The sequence below is a fragment of the Neofelis nebulosa genome, chromosome 2, assembly GCF_028018385.1.
Source record: "Neofelis nebulosa isolate mNeoNeb1 chromosome 2, mNeoNeb1.pri, whole genome shotgun sequence".
Classification (NCBI taxonomy): Eukaryota; Metazoa; Chordata; class Mammalia; order Carnivora; family Felidae; genus Neofelis; species Neofelis nebulosa.
This window is the reverse complement of record NC_080783.1, coordinates 56,759,200-56,776,118: the sequence shown is the minus strand read 5'-3', so window position 1 is coordinate 56,776,118 and position 16,919 is coordinate 56,759,200. Positions and strand designations below refer to the sequence as shown.

The window sequence follows — 16,919 nt, the reverse complement described above, 5'->3', positions numbered from 1 at the left end:
CAGTGGGATATGTCAGACCGAGAAAGGGTCAGAGTCACTGCCCAGCATGTACATTGCAAGAGACAGCAAAGTCTGGGAGCCGCAAAAATGGAGCTGAGCTAAGAGGGATGACATCTTGCAAAGTGAAGCTGAAGCCTTGTCCGGCCCAGGCCAAGAGGCACAAAGAACTACCAGCACAAGTGCCAAGTGGTGTAATCTGGGACAAGGCAGGGGAGGCAATCAGCTTCCAGCTGAATGACAGGCATTCAGTGAGGGGTCGGGAGTGGAGGTGGTTAGCAGGGGGTGAGTTTTTGATGATTCAAATATGGAGAGAACTTGAGTTCAGAGGCAGAAATCCACTCAGGAAATAAAATGCTGGGAAGAAAATATATATCAATGATGAAGAGGCACACATGTCAGGACTCAGCCACAGAAAAGCTGAGCCGTCCGCTCAGAATGAGACCAGATGCAAAAGCCGACCACACCAGATCAATGAGCACATGTCCTCAGACTCCTTAAAACCATCTGCCTGGAGTCAGGGATGGAACTAAAATATTGGACAGAATGAGCTGGGAAGGTGGGGAAGGTGGAGGATGGGAATTAAATAGACCCAGTTGCCAGGATGAAAGGGATTCTTGAGGGGAATAAATGAAGGGTACTAAACACCATCCTTACTTAATCCTGCCTCAGGGATTTCACTGGGAGGGGCGGGGGGGTGGGGGGAATGGCCTCTCCTACCAAAAAGTAGGGGTTTAAGAAGAATAGTGGTTTCTGTATATCCAGCACTTACTGAAGACTTACTATGGTGCTAGGAACTGGGCTTTACACACATCGTCTCATCATATCCACACAACAACCCTACAAGGTAGATACTACTATTACTTCCATTTTATGGATGGGAAAACTGAGGCTTACAGAGGATAAATCATTTTCCTAAAGTCATACAGGAAGTTAGTGGTAGAACTGGAATTCAAACCTGCGCTGCCCTGCGGTCACCCTGCCAACTACTAAGACACAGTCTCCGTAGCAGCATAGAAGAGTCCATTAAGGCTGTGCATATCAGTCATCAGCGGAGTGTACACGAGTAGGTGGCATGTGGTGTGTGTATTTATCTAGACAAATAGCTGCATAGCTGTAAGCCCTTAGGGAGTTATGTTCTTCTGCAGAGCACTCTCATATGTTATTGTTAGGACAATAATTTCATCGTTTCCAGACTGCAGTGTTATCTTTCTCCAGGAGAGAAAAGTTTGTGTGCCTTCTCACCAGTGTGATCAGACCTGGCAGTGTGACCCTCAAAGTCACTGATTCTGTAAGGGGGGATCTAACTACCCCCTGTTATAATACAAGTCACCTTCGGGGCTCCCAAGCAAGGTGAACAGTGGAGGAGAAGGTGGGAGGAAAGGACATCTGTAATGGCACATCAGATTTTCAAAAGCGTTCAAATTGCTTTCCAGCTGCATCATTCTTTTGTAAATGCATCTTACTCAGAACTTCAATATGTAAAGTTCATAAAAACAGTACTTCTCTGGTCTAGGTTTTAGAAGCAGGCCCAGGACACTGCCAGCTCAACCTTCCTCAATTACTCTGAAGTTCCAAATTGAAAACACTGATGGGGCGCCTGGGTGGGCTCAGTTGGTTAAGTGTCTGACTTTGGCTCAGGTCATGATATCACAGTCTGTGGGTTTAAGCCCTGCCTCAGGTTCTGTGCTGACAGCTCAGAGCCTGGAGCCTGCTTCTGATTCTGTGTCTTTCTCTCTGCCCCTTCCCAGCTCGTGCTGTCTCTCTCTGTCTCTCAAAAATAAATAAACATTAAAAATATTTGAAAGAAAGAAAGAAAGAAAGAAAGAAAGAAAGAAAGAAAGAAAGAAAGAAAGAAAGAAAGAAAGAAAGAAAGACAGACACTGATCTTTTGGCAGTTTCTTACAAGGCTCCATATAGTCTTACTATATGATCCAGTGATTGCATTCCTAGATATTTACCTGAATGAGATAAAAACTATGTCCCCACCAAAACCTGCATGCAGATATTAATTGTAGTTTTATTGATTGCCAACAATCGAAAACAACCAAGATGTTCTGTCATTAGGTGAAAAGTAAATAAACTGCAGTGCATCTGTACAAGTAGATATTATTCAGTGATGAAATGAAATGAGCTGTCAAGTCCCGAAAAGACATGGAGGAAACTTAGATGTATATTATGCAGTGAAAGAAGCCAGTCTGAAGAGGCTACATACTATGACTCCAACTGTATGACACTCTGAAAAAGGCCCAGGTATTCTACAAAGTAAAAGGATCAGCGGCTATCAAGAGCTGGAGGACAGGGGGACAGAAGGAACAGATGAAACAGATGAAACAATTTTGGGGGCAGTGAAACTATTCTGTATGATACTGAAATGGATGATATAGGACATTATACATTTGGCAAAACCTCTAAACTACACAACATAAAGTGAAGCCTAATATAAGCTATGCACTTTAGTTAATGTATCAGTACTGATTCGTCAGTTGTAAGAAATGGGCCACACCAGTGCAAGATGCCAATACTAAGGGAAAATCAGAGGAGAGGGAATATATGGGAACTCTCTGTATTTTCTCTTCAATTTTTCTGTAAACCTAAAACTGGGCTAAAGAAATATATAGCTTGGGGCGCCTGGGTGGCTCAGTCAGTTAAGCGTCCGACTTCAGCTTAGGTCATGATCTTACGGTTCTTGGGTTCAAGCCCCGCGTCAGGCTCTGTGCTGACGGCTCAGACCCTGGAGCCTGCTTCGGATTCTGTGTTTCCCTTTCTCTCTGCCCCTCCCCTGCTCTCTCTCTCTCTCTCTTTCTCAAAAATAAATAAACATTAAAAAAACTTTTTAAAAGAAATATATAACATTAATTTAGGAAAGGAATGCTAATCTCAACAAATACTGAGTGTTCAACGGGCTTAATAAATACTTACTGAGTAAAGTCACTAATTCAGCATGACATTTGGTTCATTTGGACACAGGGGCATCTCTCTGAGAAGAGATTGGTGCTTTTTGTTCATAGGGATGCTGGCACACTCAGCCAGGTTCCATGTGTGTGGTAGGCAGAATAATGGCCCATCACAGATGTCCATACCCTTATCCCCTGGGCCCATGGACATGTTATCCTACTTGGCATAAAGGACTTTGCAGATGTGATTAAAGTTAAGGGCCTTGAGATGAGATTATCCTGAATTATTCAAGTGGGCTCAATGTGATCACAAGTCCCCAAAAGCAGAAGACCTGTCCCTAGTCAGTGAGAGGGAGTATGATCAGAGAAGATGAGCTGAGAGATGCAACATTGTGACTGAAAATGAAGGGGGGCAGGGGTGGGCGCACCTGAGCATCTCAGTTGGTTGAACCTTCAACTTCAGCTCAGATTGTGGACTCACAGTTCATGGTTTCCAGCCCCGTATTGGGCTCCCTGCTGTCAAAGCCCGCGTGGGATCCTCTGTCTCCTCTCTCTCTGCCCTTCCCCCACTTGCAAAAATAAATAAACATTAAAAATTAACTTAAAAAAAAGAAAAGAAAATGAAGGAGAGGGCCACAAGTCCAGGAATGTGGGCAGTCTCTAAGAGCTGGGAAAGTCAAGGAAAGAGATTATTCCCCAGAGTCTCCAGAAAGGAACACATTAAGTAAGTCACAAGTACCAGAGATTGGAATGGAGAAGTGGAAAAGTCAAGAGAAGTGGGGTAAATAGGTGGGAAAGGCAGTTTATAATCTATCAACCAATGCAGTTTCCCATTTAAAAAAAAAAAAAAAAAAAAAAAAAAAAAAAAAAAAAAGCACTAACATTAGATAATACAGTGATGTAGCCGTGGGCCCTGCCATTGCAAACTCCAAAGCCTGCCTATCCTTGATGTTTGTGAAAATACCTCTGCTCCTAGTAATTCACCAGCCTCTGCACTTCAAGATGCTTTCTGTTTAAAATTCAGTGATAAAGCAAAGAGCTTTGCAGCAGAACTAGATCAATACCCCGTATCTCTAGAAGACAGAAAAGGTAAACCTCCACCGATCAGAGTTCTGATTTGCCTTTTAACCCTTCAGTCCTGTTGTGTGCACCACCAAAACTGCCCTGAGTGATTCACCTGCAAAGGATGCCACACAGTCTAGTGAAAGGTGATTCTAATGGGAAACGCTGAGATTTCTCTTTCCTAAGAGCTTTGCAAAACACTACACCAATTTTTTTCTTTCCTAGAAAATGTGCAAATTGTTCTAAAATATAATCACCAGACAGGTTCCTGTGAACACACACAAAAATAATGCACCCTTTTAAAAGTAGCACCAACAGGCTTCCTGCTCCATGGTGGGGGATGGGAGGATGTGAGACCTCAGTGGAGCAAGGCATTCACTTGTACGTATCCGTTTCTGAGGATTAGCACAGAGCACTGAAAACAAAATAAAGACATTACCCAATCAAAAAGGTATTTGACAACACATAAGGTCTTATTTTAGTATACAAATAAGCACTCTGCTTGATAGCAACTTGGTGTATGTGTAGTATGGTTTTGAGCTTTGTGAGATAAAACTATAAAGTAATAAGAGATCAAGTTTTAACAAAAATGCCAGGACTTAAACATTCTTAATACACATATCTCCCTCGAAGCAGAATCGTTGAAAGCTACTTAATTTCCATGATACTGAGGATCTGCATTCTGAACTCAGGCATATCCTTTTGATATAACCTCATCAGTTGCAGATGTTGGTACCTCGAGCAATGGATTTTGATTGCGCAAAGAATCCAAAGTCACTTGAAGCCCGGTTTGATTAGCAATGTAGGTTATCGATAAGGATCACACATTATGGATCAAAAACAAGGCTTCAAGGGGCACCTAGGTGGCTCAGTCGATTAAGTGTTCAACTATTGATTTCATCTCAGGCCATGAGCTCATGGTTTGTGAAATGGAGTCCCACGTTTGGGGCTCTGTACTGACAGTGTGGAGCCTGCTTGGGATTCTCTCTCTCCCCCTTTCTCTCTGCCCCTCCTCCACTCGAGCACATGTTCTCTCTCTCTCTCAAGATAAACATTTAAAAAAAAAAGACTATTAAAATTGCAGAGGACTCCAGAGAACTTCTGTTTATGTGAGTTCTAGCCATTGATGTTTACCATATTAGAAATTAAAACTGAGAAATGTCTAAAATGTTTGTTGATTCGTTTCAGAATGATAATAAAGCCACTACATGTTAATATAAATAACATACTTTTATATAAAAATGACTACATTTTCAGAGCAAAACAAAATGTAGTAAGAATAATGGCATGGTTTTGCATCTTTGCAAATCCCTTCAATACCTGGGCTAATAGAGGACTACCAGATTTTCATACCTCCTCCCACATTTAATCTGCTGTGTGTCACATGTTGTGCGTTCTGGAAAACACTCTGAGAAAATGAAAGTGAGGAAGACCGGTAATATCCTAATGTTACGATGAAAGTAGTTCTGATCTGACAGACTCCCTGGAAAGGTCTCAGGACCTCCAGGTTTCCCAGATCACATGGGAAAACCACTACTTTAAAGTCACACCTGGAGTGTGACCATAAACTCAACAGTGTGTACACGCATGTGTGTGTACAAACTAAAGCGAAAGCAAATACAGAATGAGATGGTCAGTAGCTTCTTCACATTGCCCTGATGTTCCTATTTATCCCTCTTCATGTCTCTAACTTCACTTCTAACTTCACAAGGTGCCCTAACGGGGCCTTGTGCTCATTTGCCCAGCACCTCAGCTGAAACCTGTCGCCTCCCATACTCCTCAGTTGTTCTCTGTGCCCTGAGTGTCCTCGTCTGTCAACTAACCGGGCACATTAGTCGGCCACAAGGAGGCCGCCGAGACCATCAGCTGCAGGTCTGTTGCTTAAGGAAGCCACTTAGTGCCTAAATGGGGTGAGGGCAGCCCAGGCTTTTTCACTGTTATTGTCCCTGATAACCCAATACCATTTTACTCATTATTTATTCCAAACACACAGACTGTGCTCATCCCAAAGTGACCATTGATATTACTCAGTTAGCAGATCAGCCATGGCAGACTGAGCCATCCCGCCACGAAACACCAGGGAAAGGGGGTTGGGTGGTGGAAGGGTGTGCATCCAGTCTCCAGAACTCCAAAAGCTGCAGACCAGCTCTCTCAGATAGCCCAGCGGGCATTTTTCAGAACTTTTGTCGACATGGTGGAAAGGTTTTGAAAATGAACATGTATGGGGCGCCTGGGTGGCTCAGTCGGTTAAGCGTCTGACTTCAGCTCAGGTCATGATCTCACAGTCTGTGGGTTCAAGCCCCACGTCGGGCTCTGTGCTGGCAGCTCAGAGCCTGGATCCTGCTTCGGATTCGGTGTCTCCCTCTCCCTGTGCCTCTCCCCTGCTCATGCTCTGTCTCTCTCTGTCTCAAAAATAAATAAAAACATTTAAAAAAAAAAAAAAAAAACTGTGATATCTTCTAAAAAAAAAAAAGAAAATGAACATGTGCTGGACCAAACATTTCAGGAGAACATTAGAGTTTTCAAAAAACACTTTCATCTCGGCACACATAAATTTAGTTCCCTCTGCGTTCTAGGCGCTGTTCTAAGTATTTGGTGTCTTAGTAGAAAGAGCACTCAACTGAGATTCCAGATATCTGGGGTCTGGTCCCCAGGTTATATCTAACTAGCTGTGTGTCCCCAGACAAATCACCTAATCTCTCTAATATCAAGATTGCACATAGGTAAAAATGAGGGCATTAAAACAAGTGAATTTGGGGTGCCTGAGTAGCTCAGTCAGTTAAGCATCCGACTTGATTTTGGCTTAGGTCGTGATTTCACAGTTGGTAAGATCGAGTCACAGAGCCTCCTTCTGATTCTGTGTCTCCCTCTCTCTCTGCCCCTCCCCCACTTGCTCTCTCTCTCTCTCTCTCAAAATAAATAAATAAACATTTAAAAAAAAGTGAACTCTAATGATCTTTCCATTCTAAATCTCTATGATCTTAAAGCGTGGTGGTAAGCTTCTTAAGCAAAAGAAAAGACATTTTTTGATGTGTGCAGAAGGAAGACTGCAGGGCCCATTTCTCCTATACGGGGGACTAAAAGGCCCAGGACTCCTTCAAGCGGTGTGTATGCCCACCCTGGGAATGGAGGTGTGGACAGACAATGCAGACATCATATAGAACTGCTTCCCAGGCCTCAGGAACTGGGGACCATGAGCATTCCCCACCTCCACCAAGTATGGCTGCTTTCCAGGGACTCTGCCCTTTGCGGTTCAGGATCTCATTATTCCCAGTGCTCCAGACGGAACACATGAAGCTCCCGTGATGCTGAGCATATGGCCTGGCTCAAGAAATGCTCCCTGCACAGAGAAATAGGACATGTCACAGAGACAAAAACACCTGGTTGCAGCCATGATTCTCGATGGAATTATCCTTATCCTTGAAACATGTGAGCACAGCTAATGTTAACCCTTCAGCTAAACATGAAAATGGTAGTAGCCTAGACCATGTTTCCCTGAATGACACTCCCCCCCTGCCGCCCTCAGCTCTGCCACATGCTCACATGAAATATCAAATTGCTTGCAGCTCATATTGAATAATGAATATGCCCGCCTCAGCCTATCACCAAGCCTTCAGCAGTCCGCCTGGGGAACTAGGGGAGATGTTAGAGGTTTGCAGGCCAAGCACAAAATTGAAGACAAGCTTGAATTAATAATTTGCTTATTTCTATATATGTGCTTCAAAATAAAGTGCAAATCGAATAAGGTAATAACAGGGCTTGGGAGGGGAAAAAAAAGAAAGCTTCCTTTTGCAAACTGCTGACACTTCAATTTCATTATCTCTCACCACCCTGAATGTGATTTGCAAATGTGCTCTCCCTATGTCATCATGTGGAAATGTCTTCAGGAAGAGCCAAAAATGAATGGAAAACAATTCCATGGAGCTTTGGGGAAAAAAAGAAATTAAACCTCTCATTTTAAGCTGATTTTCTTTAGAGCACCATTTTCTAAAATCGTGTTCCGTGGACCTCTGCATCTGAATCACCTGAGCATTCCTTGGAGATCCCAGGGAAGTTTTATATATTGTGTATTCCAGGTTACTTCAGCTTTTCCCCACATTGACAATCATGTTCTTGCCAATCACAGCTGCATACATACATCAGGAGCCATGTTTCTTGAACTATCATTTTCAGGCACATTTGCCCCTGTATGTTGGTGCCTAAAATTGTAGGTCCATTTACCTTTGTGTTTTTAAGCATTGTCTCCCTCACATCATAACCAGGCACTTGTAGAAGAATGAAAATAATGTATGTTTGAATCCAGTCCCAGGACCTTACCCTATCTAGTTCATCGGGGTCTTTTTCTGCAGTCTGACGATATTAGAAGGAGTAAAAGAAGTAGGAAGATGTGTACACACAACCAGAGACAAATTTAGATTAAAATATTGGAAGACTCACACCCCAAACAAATCCCAAAGGAGGAACAAGCTGAAGACATTCCTTATTTCCCAGTTTCCTTGAAACAGAGTCTTCTGTGAACAGTGTAGAGCAGCTCTAAGGAATCCTCTCTCTTGTGGTGGACAGTGCCTCGCAAAGATCACCAGTGTAAGATCAAGAAATTGCTCCCGTCCAACACACTTCCCCTTAGTAAAAGCGTTTCCTTCCTTCCTCCGCTCCCCTCATGACCCCTTCTCTGCCACTCCTCTGGAAGCCTTCCTGATTCCTTAAGATTGGGTTTGGTTTCCTTCCTACACGTTTCCATAGACCTTACCACTCTGGACTAAAACTGCCTAATCATTTTTCTATAATTTCACTAAAATATAACTCCTGTAACATAGGACCTCCGACCTGTTGGGGTTTGCATCACCAGTACTCTGTTCATTACCTGGAACAGATTACTGGTTGAATGATTGAACAAATCAGCACACTTAGACCAGCCTAACAATTCATTGTTATCCAGAGAAAGGAAAGGAAGGCAAGCAGAGGAAATGAAGATTGTAGATCTAGAGACTAATGATGGTGTATTATGTCTCCCACCTCTGGATTACTGGTTTGCACCCAAATTTGGTAGGTGACTTATAAAAACTGATATCAATAAATTCCCATTTGGCCATAGGTATTAACACCCCTCCAAGGGGCCGATATCCAAAGCCAGAGGAAATGAAGAATCACTGTTGTCCATTTTAATTGTCAATATCCTCCAAGACATAAATATTGGTTGGACAGTAGAGGCTAGCAATCATCTTTCCCCGAGAAGCAGCCTCAGCACCTCTTGGCAACTGCAATCCATGAAAACCCACACAAAAAAAAATGTGCCTGGGGATGTTCATTTTATATCACCTTTGTCTTTCATTAAGAGGCCCGGATGAGGACAAAAATGAGGAAGATGACCTAGCAAGATCGATGATAACCACCTTTCCTCTTTTGCAGGCTGACCCCTATATCTAAAAATTAGAAATTGATAGAGATAAGACTTTGTAATATAATCTTAGAGATGCTTTAAGAAGTAGAAGGAAAAAACAACACAAAATGCCATATGGATCATGAGACATTACAAGCTTTTGGTCAAGCCAATATCAAGTTCACTTAGTTCACTGTATTCACCCTGCTATTCAACCTAGGAACGCTGGACACATTCTTGTCTAATGATTAATGTGTCCTTCTCTAACACCACTCCATCTAATCGACCACCAGGAACTACTAATTCTACCTTCTAAATATCTCTATTTCCATTGCCAGTACCTTATTCCATGATTATCTATTGTCCACATTCTATATTACTTAGGTTAAATAATGCTTGCTACTTTAGCAAACAAGCGCAAAATCTGGGTGATTGAACACAATAAAAATGTATTTCTCCAACCAGCAAGGTTCAATGAGAGTTGGTGCTGGACCTCCTGTTGCAAACTGTTGTCCAGGGACCCAGACTCTTGCTATCCTATGGCTCCACCATCTTCTAGGGCTTTTGAGTCCTCTACTGGGTCTTCTGCTTCTGGCTAGCAGATCGGGGAAGAGAGAGAGCATAAAGAGTTGCCAAGCATTGAAAAGGCAAACATCTCATCCATTTTCATTCCTTGTTCAAGACTCAGCCATGGGGACTTACCAAATTGTGAAATAGCTGGAGAAGTAACCTAATTCTGGGCCACGGAGAGAAAAAAACAAACTAACAAACAAACTTGTTTATTGGCTAACATTGGCATTCTCTATCCACAGATCTCCTCATATCTGTCCTTGTCCTAACCACCCCTGCTCTAAGCCAGTCTTCATGCTGCAGAAAGAATAGAAAAAATTCTGATCCAGCTTAGAACCTTTCAATAGTCACCATTGCTCTTGGGATAAACACCAAAATCCTTCTTATGATGTATCAGTCGGCATGTGATCAAACAAGAAGAATCACCATGATAAAGAAAGAGATTCATCACAGGGTGTAGACACTACACAATTGTGGGAGCTGATGGAGCAGTCTGTGTTAACCATTGCCTCTGCTTCCAGTTCTGAGCCAGCAGTTATCATAGATCAACCAGACTGGTGATCAGAAGGCCAGCCAGATGTGGACAAGAGCAAGGACACATTGGAAACGTTGAGGATGAACTGGGATCTCAGGACAACTGGAAACTGCGAGGACAAACTGGAACCCATGTGTCACTCACCAACCCCAACCTCAACTTTAGCCATGGAGCTGAACACGTACTTGGCCAGCGCTTGAGGAAGCTGAAGGAAGAGATCTGGTGGGGGCTGCCCCACACCAGTGGGGTGAGCTGGCAGATCTCAACACACAACCTGCCATAGCACATGGAGCCCTGCACCAACCTTCAGAACACGAAAAGTGTGGCTTATGCTTCACTTCCGCCCTCCAAGTCTGCTACATGTCTCTTATGACCTACACTAAGCCAGAGCGATACAAGGAAAGGATTTCTGGGAAACATGATACAGCTTAGGTAAGCTGACATGGTTCAAAGTCACCACACGTGACCTGTAAGTCCTGGCATGATCTAGCCCCTACCTACTTCTCCATCCTCATCTGAGTGAATTTCTACCTTTTTCATTCCTTAAAGGTCACTCCCCCAGAAAGATCCCTTGACCAAGATCTTCTTTAAAAACACTCAGTGCCCTCTTAATTGCTTGCTCAGACTCTAACTTTACCATTAGAGTACAAGCTCCAAGAGGACAGGGACCATGTGTACAGTATGCACTACTATATCCCGGCCCCAAGCAGATGCCTACTACACAGAAGGCACTTGATAAAGACCTCACAAAGGAAAATCACTTGGTGTATCAACGGACCTCTCATTAGATACAATGCCAAGTAGGCCACATAGTATTGATACTTAGTCACTTTATTTTCAAAGAATCTCTAACGTAGGAAAAACAGCCACTTGAATGAGAATTCATTCCAAAATCTGACATCCATTTTCATTGTACCTCACCTAAATCTTTAATGCCTTTAAAACTACCCAATGCAGTTCCTATATAAGAGATATAGGCCACTAAATTATTATATATTAGCATCAAGGAAGATAAGTAATTCTCTCTTTTGGAGATTTATTAGAAATAGTACACAGCTAACATTTCTGCATTATATTAGAACCACCTGCCCAAAAGCAGGGAGATGGCTTCTATGACCCTTTAGGGAAATTCCCGTTCAATGAGCCTATCAAAGTTATTTTACTAGCACAGCTGTGTAAGATTAATCATCTTTGTGAATTCTTAATTGCTGTGGTCAGACAACCCCCAGAGAGTAATCATACACCGTGGCAGAATTCACGCTCCTTTTTCATTCTTCCATGATGAAGGAGAAAGAAAGAAGAAGCAGTAGCTCACTACCATTTGCTCATTAATTCATTCAAGAAATAATTATGGGTGTCTCCTGCAGGCTAAGGGCTAGGGATACGAAGATGGCTAAAGGAACTCAGAGTCTAGTGGGGAGAAAGGCAAGTAAACAGGCGAGGCTGCTGTCTCTTTAGAGGTATTCGAAGCTGACAGCTCCTATTTTAAAAGAAATAAGTGACCAACATATCATAGCAAGTACTCAGGAGATATAAGCTATGCGTCAGGCGCTGACATGCGCACTTTACTACTGACACAATGATTCCCAGTAACAACTCTGTAAGGTAGGTACTTTTATTATTCCCCATTTTCACAGATGAGAAGACTGAGCCACAGAGAGACTAAGTAACTTGCCTAGGGCCACACAGCCGGTCTCCAGAGCCCACTGATTTACCACAGTGCCACCCTGCCTCAACCTATCTTCCTACTCCCTTCCCTAATCCCTCTATGACTATCAGACCTAACGATTACAAATTAAGTTATCAGAAGTTCAATGATTCATTTTTAAAGTATAATGAATTATTAGTGTTTCAATAAAAATGGCATTTAAAATCTGTAGCGGGGTCAAATTTGTAAACTCTTCCACTTGTGAATCGAAATACCAACATGGTCTCAAAAGATGAATACAGATTATTCCCTGGGAGGAACCCCAGCCGCTGACCATGTCCCATCCCTGTCTGCATCTCTGCTTCTCCCTTTACCTGGGGCTAAACGATGAAGGAGTCCTCCGCTATACCCACCACACAAGTCACCACATTTTGCAGGGGAAAAGGAACAAAGGGCTGTCCAACAACTACACGTTAAAATAGTTTCTACTCTTCTCCTTCAGTCCTGGGACTTCCTCTGGCAGAGTCTGCTGAGAAACAGGCTGGCGTCAGCACTGTCCTCAGTGGAAAAGGGAACAAAGCATAGACAAAAAAATGTTCTTTTCATCCTATCAGGAGATGTAAAGAGCCATGAAAAAATCATTTCTTGTTTGATTTCACATTGCAATGGATCAGAATCAGCATCTAGAATCCTCTTGTGGTGGTTCCATTGCACTATCTAGTATATTCCCTCACCTGTCCAGCTCCATTGGTCCATACTGAATGCTATGGAAATGCTATGACATTTCCATGCCCCATTGGGGCAGCAGGAAAGACTTCACAGAAGATGCTGGCCTTGAAGAACATGACGTGGTAAATCCACTGGAGAATCCAAGTCGTTTCCTATGACTGAAGGATAGAGTAGTGGGTAAAACAGAGGGTGAGAGTGAGGTGGGGCATTCCTAGAGATGGGCATAAAGACATAACCAGGGGCTAGATCACTGAGGGTGTATAGACTTGACTCCAAAGGGTACGGAGAACTGCTGGAGAAGACCAACCAGGGAAGACTCCTCTGTCAGTAGCAGTACAGAGGACAGATATAAAGCCCTTTCCCTAGAACTTGTGTGGTGACCTCGCATAAGGGAATAGCCCTGCCTACTTAGTAGAGGTTCCACATTGCCCCTAATAATAATAGATCGAAATAAAAGATAAGAAGGGTCTTTTTTGTGTTTTCCTTTTCTTTAGCAATGATCATAGACTATATAGGAGCCTAAGGTTCAAATGTTAACGGCAAAACACAGTGGAATTCACAACTTCCAAAAGAGACTGTCTGGGGAAAGATTAATGGGAATTTGAGATCTGGCCATGAGAAATGAAGATTCTTTCTCAACTTTTTTATTAAGGAATAGATGATAGTCTTGAAAAGGGGCCCGACTGATGACAAGAACGTATCAGAAATGCTCAAACGACCTATATTGGGGATTCACTTTAAGATTGGGTAGGAGGACACAGAAATTTACAGGACCGTAGCCTGTCCTCTCTTCATGGTGGCATGAGCACAGATACCATGGGAGTACAGTGCATGGATCAACAGCAGCTTATGATCCTTTGTCTCATAACATTTGATCAGAGGAAAAGTTTTTATGATACTTTCCAGTACATAGTAGTTAAATTGAACAAATATTATGACCACAATAAAACACATTCTCATCACTGGAACATAAATCAGTAATTGCTACATTGTGAGGGAGTTTCCCCCACAAGTGCAGGGATGCTGCTAGCATCGATGAAGGGAGACGTTGAAAGGTAAAACCACAGCATCAAGTATCACCTAAAATCAAAACACCACAAAATTAAAACCTGTTTCCTCCAAGGCTTTAATGCAGCTTTCCAAGCTTTTACAAAAAGTTTTCTCCTCTCCAGCCGATCACGAAAAAGCCACCTACATAAAACCTACTAATAAGGACTCCAATGGAGAGACTTGTCATAAAATCAGGAATGTTTTGGAGCTCAGCGGAGATTCACTCCTGCCACACACAGCTTGGCAGCAACAACGCCACAATCCCAGCACACATGTTTTCAATTACAAACTGGAGATTTCTATCAGAGTCAAAATTAATTGTTTTATACCGCTGGTGTGGGAGAAACCCTTTGAGGAGAGAAAATGTCTACGGCTCACATGCTTGGACTTCTCGAGAAGATGCACCCCCACACATACCATGTCCAATTCAGGGACGGGAAAGTGTTGAGACTCTGGTAAAGTGAAATCTGTTGTGCAACTTTGGTTTGAATTCCTTGAGTTATCATCATACCTTCCTGAAACAGTGAAATCAAAGTTGCATCTCATGACAATCTAACAAGTACTTCTTGTTTATAGACTCTTTGGAGTATGGCAAGTTCTGGACATTTGGGACAACATCGAATGTTCACATTCTGCCCTTTCTAGGGCTTAAGGCAGTCCAAATAAAACAGCTCTGAAGGCAGTTTGGGGAGCTTCTAAGGAAAATGGGCTTGGGGAGTGATGCTTTTTCTAGATTTGGAGCCATATAGGGTTATGAATTTATAAGGTTGTTATCTCCCTTTTAAAAAAGATCTCATTTTTGTGGAATGACCCAAGATTGAGTAGTTTTGGAGAAGAATTTTTTTTAATTTTTTTTAATGTTTATTTATTTTTGAGACAGAGAGAGACAGAGCATGAATGGGGGAGGGTCAGAGAGAGAGGGAGACACAGAATCCGAAGCAGGCTCCAGGCTCTGAGCTGTCAGCACAGAGCCCAATACAGGGCTTGAACTCATAGACCGTGAGATCATGACCTGAGCTGAAGTCGGACGCTTAACCGACTGAGCCACACAGGTGCCCCCGGAGAAGAATTTTTTTAATTCAAGGGAACAAATTCCCCCCAAAACATGAAAAGTGGTAATTCACTTTGTAAATTTCTTTTTCTTTTTTTAAGCTAGAAAATACTGAACACTTACCATGTGCTAGCCATTCTCCTAAGAGATCACTCAATCCTTATAGAGCCCAGTAAGGTGTTCTTATTTTATAAGAGAAGAGGTTAAGGCTTAAGCATTTTAATTAAGTTTTTTGATACAACACAGCTAATGAGGCATGGTGGTAGGATTTGAACTCAACACTGTCTGGAAGTTTATTGCTCTGACATGGTGCTGCCTCATCAGAAATAACAATAGAAGACACACTGGTATGGGACCTCCATTTTCTCTCTATTGATGCATCGGGGAACAAAATTGCCTCATTACACCTAGCAATATCCATAACCATCATGCCTCTACTTTTTACCTATCACTTCAGTTATGTAAGGTACGTATTTCTAAGGGAGAAGTCACATTATTGCTTTTGCAATAAATATGTATAAATGAATAGATGTGCAAATGAGATCGCTTTGTCTTTCATCGTACCTTCTAAAACCTGACGCACAGATCACACCTGGGAACTTCAGACAACCAATGTGTTTTCTGGTGCTCCAGACAACCACCGTATTTATTACATATACCAGGAAGGGCACTGACTTTACTTTCTTACCTTAGCTTTTATAAGTCTATCTTTTTTCATAAAAGCAAACAAGGCATCGTTTCTGATACACACTGCAGAAATATTAATCAATTTTCAAGTTTGAAATAAGGAGCAATGAATTCAGCCTCATCCAAGTTAAGGGAGTAGGTGCAAGGAACCAGAGTTGAGGTGTTCTCCTGAGATTGATTGCTAACAATTCACCTTCAACACCAGTGCAAAGAAAACTGTACCTTTTCCAACACCCATTTTCTGGCTCTACCCAATTGCAATAGTTTACCACCTAACACAGAGTTAACCATATATAATACATTTTCATTGCCCCAGTTAATGCAGAAAAAGAGCTAGAAAATTCTCAGGGCAACCTGCAAGAAGAACTCAAGTCAACCTTGTAAAGAGTGCCTGTCTCTGGTTCTGTACTAATTGCCATGTAAATTAACAAAAAGCACAGCCCCAACCAGCAAGGAAAATGTTTTCTTCACAGACCATCAGCAAAGTCACCCCAGAAGCCTAAATAACATCATGCCTGTTTCTTTAGACAATAAAATGCCAAAGTTTTTCTTTTGCTGTCAGCAAATGATGAATACATGTGGTACCGATTATTTAATACCACTAGACCACCAGGGAAGAAGATTTAGGTGAACTGCGGCAGAACTATGCCATTTATTTTTATTACCATGCATTAAAAATTACGTTTACAGATAATTGTTTTTCTCCTTCCAATAAAGCAAGATAAAAAAAATCCAGAAGAATATTTAATAATACTGGACCACCAGGGAGGAATTTTAAAAGTTGATTTTTTATTGAAAAATTAGATTTGCTTTTTTAAAATTTCCAATTATTTTTAAGTGCAATTTGTGAAGAAATTATTTTAAACCAGGGCAGTATGAATTTTCTGCTGGGGGAGTGTCTCACAGATTAAGTTACTCTTTTACAAGGGTAATTTACCTAATCAAATCACCCCTCAGAACCATCCGTTTTAAAATACTTGTGTAACTGACTGAACGTTTTACAATTCTGTTCTGCCACACATTCTCATGGTTTCTATTAGAGTCAGTGTTTCCAAAATCCCCAGATAAAATAAACTCTTGATTTTTTTTTCCCAGTAGCATTGTACTAGATTGGGAAAAACTTCTATTTACCAGTTTCTTCTGAAAGGAAAATGAGAAGTAAAAGGAGAAGCAGTACCAGCAGCAAACTGAGAGAAGAAAAGGACAAAATAGAGGGAGGGGGAAAGAAAAAATCAAAAGGAAATTAAGTCAGGCTTCACACAACAGTTGCAATGATAATCTCTCTACACTTCAACTGGCATATTCACAGTTAG

At 42.0% G+C, this 16,919-nt stretch overlaps 1 long non-coding RNA gene across 2 annotated transcripts in view; it reads right to left on the bottom strand.

Annotated features, from left to right (window-relative positions):
* Positions 1-3,805: 3,805 nt before the first annotated feature.
* The window catches only part of LOC131502376 (uncharacterized), a 60,112-nt gene continuing 46,998 nt past the window's right edge, over positions 3,806-16,919 (bottom strand). For both annotated transcript variants that reach the window (XR_009257028.1, XR_009257030.1), the window contains 2 exons: positions 7,165-7,296; positions 3,806-4,371 (listed from right to left, as the gene is read on the bottom strand). This is a non-coding gene — a long non-coding RNA (uncharacterized LOC131502376). The remainder of the gene's footprint in view (positions 4,372-7,164; positions 7,297-16,919) is intronic.